This window comes from Protopterus annectens, chromosome 14.part0 (assembly GCF_019279795.1).
Source record: "Protopterus annectens isolate FY-2018-M chromosome 14.part0, PAN1.0, whole genome shotgun sequence".
NCBI classification, from domain to species: domain Eukaryota; kingdom Metazoa; phylum Chordata; order Ceratodontiformes; family Protopteridae; genus Protopterus; species Protopterus annectens.
Window position 1 is genome coordinate 792328319 of NC_056748.1, and position 6661 is coordinate 792334979.

At 38.9% G+C, this 6661-nt stretch overlaps 1 protein-coding gene across 2 annotated transcripts in view; it reads right to left on the bottom strand.

Annotated features, from left to right (window-relative positions):
- The window catches only part of SEMA4G (semaphorin 4G), a 1755375-nt gene extending 1749125 nt beyond the window's left edge, over positions 1-6250 (bottom strand). For both annotated transcript variants that reach the window (XM_044056541.1, XR_006362793.1), the window contains exon 1: positions 6006-6250. The gene's annotated coding sequence lies outside the window, so the exon portion shown is untranslated. The remainder of the gene's footprint in view (positions 1-6005) is intronic.
- Between the last annotated feature and the right edge of the window lie 411 nt (positions 6251-6661).

Below are 6661 nucleotides of genomic sequence, written 5' to 3' on the forward strand. Positions count from 1 at the left end.
GTGCACAGAATTATTCATTCTATCCCTTCTACTTCCAGATATGTGGTATACTTTTCACTGTCCAGCAGCATGTTCAGCTCTTACTTGCAGCCCTGTCATATATATACATTCATATGCCTTATACAGGTATATGTCTCCATGCAATGATACATCCATCCATTCACACATTGCTACCATCTATACCATCCATCCAACCAATAGTGAACAGTTCAGTTTCCTACAATTCATACATATATATATACACAGTTTAAAACATATTGAGTGTATAAGTCATGCTTTGCTATATATATACCTGTGTACTCTGGAGCATATATACATAGTAAATGTATATACAAATAGATATCTAGTGTTCCTATTGTAGGAATGCATCTTTGTATGTGACAGTGAGCAAAATATCATCTTTAATGTGTGAGCTCATACATGTTTATTAAATAAGCTATATTGTGAAGGCAGCAACATATATATATATATATATATATATACACACACACACACATATATATATATATATATATATATATATACATACATACATACATACATACATGTATTTATTTTAGAACATTGATCCAACTGGACTATTTCCAGGCTCAGCCCAGGATAATACAAGTAGAAGTGCAGATGGAACATTGATCCAACTGGACTATTTCCAGGCTCAGCCCAGGATAACACAAGTAGAAGTGCAGATGGAACAGTAAACAAAATGTTTAACAAAACAATTTTAGTCAATGAAATCAATATTAAACACTGGTAAGTGTATTAAGCATTTGTACATACAAATCAACACTATTGGGATTCACAGTAGAAGAAGAATAACTTTTTGAAGATGTTTATGAGGATAATGCTGTCTTTAACAATTGTACTTAATCAAAAAAAAAGACGTACAAATGATTTTTTTCACCCAAGCCAGTAATACTAGGCTAGAGGCATGGCTAAATATATTACTACATGGTGCGGGTTACATCATGGTGATCTACATGTAGGTTTTTGATTTCTACAACTAGGTTACTACTGGCCATCCAGGGCCTTAGATCCACAGACCTGTTTCCTTGTTATAAAATACTTGCAGAGTAAGTTTTCACTTGAACATATGAAAATATGAGAAGTGAGTACTAACTGAAACGGCGAGAATAGGATGCTATTAACCATGAAAACTCAAACAAAAAGTCTATCAAAGAGTTAGAAAAGCTGAGTTTCAGAGCTGGCTGTAAAACTTTTTTGTAAGATCATTTTAATGCATGTGCGAAGTACTACCACATATTAAATTATATAATAAGGAACAGAAAAAAAATAGATGCAAAAGCTGATCTCTTTAAATTTTCCTCTTTACAGCAGCCTAAATCCCAAAAACAGTGCACTTATTCCACTATACTTTACACATCATATTGATTATTTATATTTACATATTGTACTGTGTTACACATACCACCAAGAAGAAAAGAAACTCTGTACTTTTTTCAGCTTCTGTGTCACGTCACGAAATTAGGCCGCCAAGCAAATAAAATAATCCACAACCGGTCAACCTGTTTACTCACTAAATTGGCTGCAACTGTTTGCTTCTCGCTCTTTTCCCAGCACATAAAGCCCGGGAAGAGAGCGACAACCAATCAGCAGCCATTTAGCCCATCCACGTTATGTACGTGCCTGCGGACGTGGCAGTCCGAACCCCTTCCAATTCTATGCGGTTCCAAACCACACAGACTGCTGGAAATCACACTGATGCCTTAATTCGTTATCCAGACTGCAGCACTTGAGTGGTTCTCTTAGAGAAAGAGAAAAAAAAAACACTTCTTTTTTTAAAACCCGGAAATCGAAACTGCGCATGCTCGTACTCACAGATGAGTCAGTCGGCGTAAAGCAGACGGCTGATAAGAGAAAGACAGTAAAAATTAAATTATATAAGTTATAACTAAAAAAGTACTTTTTTCTTGCTGGGGGGGTGGGGCTGCAGTCCGGCAGTCCGATGGCACGAGCCACCCCTAACAAAATGAAAGATAACCTCTCATGGAAGAGGATGAAATTTAGATTCAGGTAAATCCAAACATTTATTCACTTAGATTCTTCTGTAGTCTTCTTTTCACTCCCTAACTTTTCTCATTTAGTAAACCCACCTGTTGGAAACTAACAAGGAGCCCTGAATACTCCATATACAGTAAGAAGAAAGACTGAGTTCAATGAGTTATCGTTACACCATGTAAAACTCAAGAGATCATTCCTAAACAGCCTATACAACTGAGCAGAGGGATAAGGCTGCAGACTATCACAGTAGATATGGGTACAAATATCCGAGATCTTTTTGGTGAAGAAATGTTGAGGTCTCACATGCTGATTTATGAGCCTGGTGAGGTAAGTAAAGGGCAAACTGAATTCAATGACAGGCCTAATAAAGGGAAGAGCAAAGTGAGACTACAACTTCTCTGGACCTTGCAGTGATGCCACGAAGGTCAAGTTGTGCACGGTACAGGGATTTTTGGTGATATTGTAGTTGAGGGTGTCACCAGATTGTTTCGCGCAGAAGTGGGTGTGTCGCAAATTGAGTGACAACCCAGTCTGCATATTTAATTTGCTCGTGCATACATGATATGAAAATATTAAATGGACACAAACGGTTAATACAGTATCGCCCAGGAAATCTGTTCTTAGTAAAAGGTCCTGCCAAGGATACTGAGGAAGAGTCGGCTGTGACACCTGCACAAAAAAAAAAAAGTCCGTTTGGACATTAATTGGGATGGTGAACTGTCGCATTCCGACTCTGGCAAAGACAACTATAATGCTACACGGTAAAAAGCCTGATGACATGTGTTTTGACGGTTTCGCTTCTTTGCTGATTGGGAGGGTGGTCTAATGGTTAAGGTGTTTACCTTGCAAGTACAAGGTGCAGGGTTTGAGTCTCACAAGGGATAATTGGCTAGGCTTAAAATGGCTCGCAAGGGCAGTTAGCTTAGTACTAATCTATGAACCTATTATAGTATATATTATTAGTGTAATAAAACTTGTCAATTACAGATGTTGGTAACAGTTTACTACTACATTTACTGTCATATTACATGTCAGTGCACTTTTTCTTCGGTTGTACATTTGAAGGGAATGCATATTCATGAATGACATATCACAGGGGTGGGTTTTGGGCGGGGCTTGCTACTGCGCAACTGGTGAGGCCCTCAACTACAATATCACCAGATTTTCTAGCTGTGAGTGAAATAAAGTTGTCAAAAGGAGAGTTTGCCATCGACATCGGTACCAAAGTTCCTCAAATCTAAACAGAATGTTGTTTACACATGGCTTGCACTGGTAATGACAGGTTACCAGAGGATTAAGTTCACATCTGAAACACTGACCCTAAGGGCAGACATCCAGACACTCAGATGATGGACTTAATAGTTGGGTTCTGAGTTTGAGGTTACCAAAGGAAGCTATATTAGAATTCTTAGCATTAAAAGTAATCCCACGATTAACACAGCAAACTTTTTGTTTGGCCCTGCCCTTAATGAAGAATTTGAGTATCAGAATGGGATTTATCAACCACCCCCTATTTGACATTAGCAGCAGCAGCAAACTTGGTTAGCCACAGTCTTTCAACATCAGCTTTCATGTCACAGAAATATATGACTAAGCACAGAAGTCACAGACAGAGCCCCTTAGGATACCACTGGTTGACATTTTTACTTTCCAGAGTTAATATACCTTATTCTGTTAAGACTTGGTGCATCAGACAGCCAGTGAGCTACCTAGGGGAACTACATCTGGATTACTGTTGAGTTGTGAAAACTTAACAATACTAACAAGGGGGACAGTGTTGAAGGCCTTGGCAAGGGCAAGGTAGGCAGCACAGACAGTATGTCTTTTACCTACAGCCTTGGTAAAACTTCTCACTGTCAGCAGAGTGGCCACCTTTATGTAAGGGTACTTTAACAACTGTCTTCCATTACTTGGGGGTACAACCAGCGGAGATACTTGGACTGAACGGTTAATGCAGAGCTTTTGCAAAGAGGGCTTAGTGCTTCTCACCAGACATCCAAAGATACTCCCTGGGCCCATGGAACTGGTATTTTTAATTTTATAAAGTGATGAAAAGTCTTGGTCAAGATGTATTTCAAAACTGGAGGTGTGAGTGGGAATGGGACACAGAGGAGGTTGGTCAAGCTGGTAGAGAAGTTATCCACAATGACATTAGCAGGATTCCTGGAGTGAGAGTAGCAAACACCATTAGAAATACGTTCAGCAAAAAACTTTTAGCTACTTCTAAGCTTCCTAATAATTTTGAAGAAGTTTTTATTGTGGTCTGTTGAATCATCTCAAAATCAAAGGAAGGCAATTAAATTATAAAATATAACAGAAACAAGACAACTACCTAAGAGAGTTGTGCAACATCGGCACATGTTTGCTACCTCTGTACTAAAACTGTAAGACCATTGTCCCAACTATCTGTTGACAGAATAATAAAGACAGTGCAAACACACTGGGTTGTGTACATACCACTGCTGTTTTACCTGGCTGTTATCTCTGCCTGCATTTCACCTCTTTATTACAAGATAAACATTCTGCGTTAAACTGCAATGCAGGTCTTAAAAGGAGAAGGTTGTGGGGGGTACACAGCATGTATCTAACTTGAATACATAAACGTATGACTGACTTAAAAATCTCTACAGTGATATAACTCTGTATGCCTCGCTGCAGAGATAAGACCAACTGACAGAGAATTCACTCAACTTATAAGCTAACCGTTTACAGCTCCCTCAACAATAATTGTTACCTAGAATTCTAAATGAATTTAGTTCAAAAAAGTTGAAAGCTATTCTTGCAGATTCGTGACTTTTACAGAGCTAATTGTCAACATAATCAAAGGATTTATCCTTCCTATGCTGTAAAAGAACGTCTGTATCACAGACCAAATACATCCGGTTTCACATGTTATTGGTACGTATCAGTTGAAATAACTGCATTGCAACTCAGGACAATTACAGCTGTTAATGAATACTATACTGCTGCAAGCAATGCACTACTTCAAGTACAAGCACGAAATAGGAAGCTACTACAGACTGCAGTAATAAAAAGAAAGAAGATCACACTGTCCCTTTAAGTCATCACCTGAGTTGCAAAAATATGGAGAAAAAAGTCTTCTTTAAAGCTAATCCTCCTTTCAGGCATTATAACACCCCCAATTAAAAAAATATGTATAACTGTGTATTCATGCAAGAACATACACATAGCGCGAGAGCAGACGCATATGTTGAAAGATGCAAGAGCAACGCATTTACACGTCAGGTTAGGACAGGTATTTAAAAAATGCTCTAACGATGATCACCGAGTAGTACTACACACGATAATCACTGGAAATATTTATGTGCATACTTGCTATAGATTCCATCTACAAATACACCACACAATGTACTTGGTTTAGTTAAGAACTTTAGTAAAAACGTACGCTATGTATGTTTGGTTAACCGGGTTATACCTACTAAGGAGTGAGGATAGAACAAAAATGCAATCACCTTTAACAATCCAAGAAGTTAACGCGCTAATCTTCTGTATAGTACGAATAAATGCGCAATGAACGAACAGCGGTCCAAAAAAAGGTTCTGTCTAAACAAAACCTGTCGAAAATTACTAACACTGCTGAGTGATACAGGCAGAACACAAACAACTACGAACACAAGCGGTTTCAAGCATGCGGTGTTACCCAATTCGGAAGAGTTCGCAGACAAAGCTCTGTCAGTTAAGGGGGGGGGGTCACTTTGAGGAATTCAGGTGTAAACCTCTCACACAAATTAATGGCGGTGTGACAACACAACAGTTCCACCTTCCGATTTGTTGAGGGGACAGAGTTTATGAACATGTGGAGTCTTGATCTCTACTCACAGACATTTTCTATATGTAAACACTCATATTCCATATGGTATCATGTTAGTCATTAGGCGCTTTCAATAGAACAACTCGGCTATGCAAATAAGACGGGGGAAAAAAGACAGCTGACAAGAGGAAAGTTAACGGGAGGAGGCGCTTACCTTTGGCAGCAACATGGTGGAAGCGTTCGTTGAGTGCAGAATAATAGTAAATCCTTTATGATTTGCTCATTCGAAAAAAATCCACCAGATAGTACACAATCGAAGGGAACAAAAACGCAGTTCCGTCAAACAGACAAGAACACTACATGAGACACGCATAAATAGAACGGTGACAGTTACATGAGGTACCACACGACTTACACAATCGTTTCTACAGTACCGAGTGAGTCGGGATTTGCAGTAAAGCGTTCTGTTCGCCCGCAGCAAGCTCCTCCCTAGCCCGGCCCCACAGTACAGGTAGTAAGGCATCGAAGGTGAAAACGCAGAACCCGAGTCAAACGTAAGCCATTTGTGTGGGTCATCTCAGGACTCATAGTGGCCCCCCTTCCCAAAAAAATCGTTTTCCATACTGCATTGTTTGGTACTGCAATACTGTATGGAAAATAATTTTGTTTGTTCTGGTAAATTGTGCTATTTAATACTCATATGGGGAAAATGCGGTCTCAATGGATTAAACTGAACTAATTATATTGTTACCTGGTATAGTAAAACGTTGCCATTTGCTGATTTTTCTTTAACCCATCAACATTTTAGATTGTTTGCAAACATATTGCAGAAACGTATAAGAAACAAAAATGCAAGTAACTGAGTTTGGC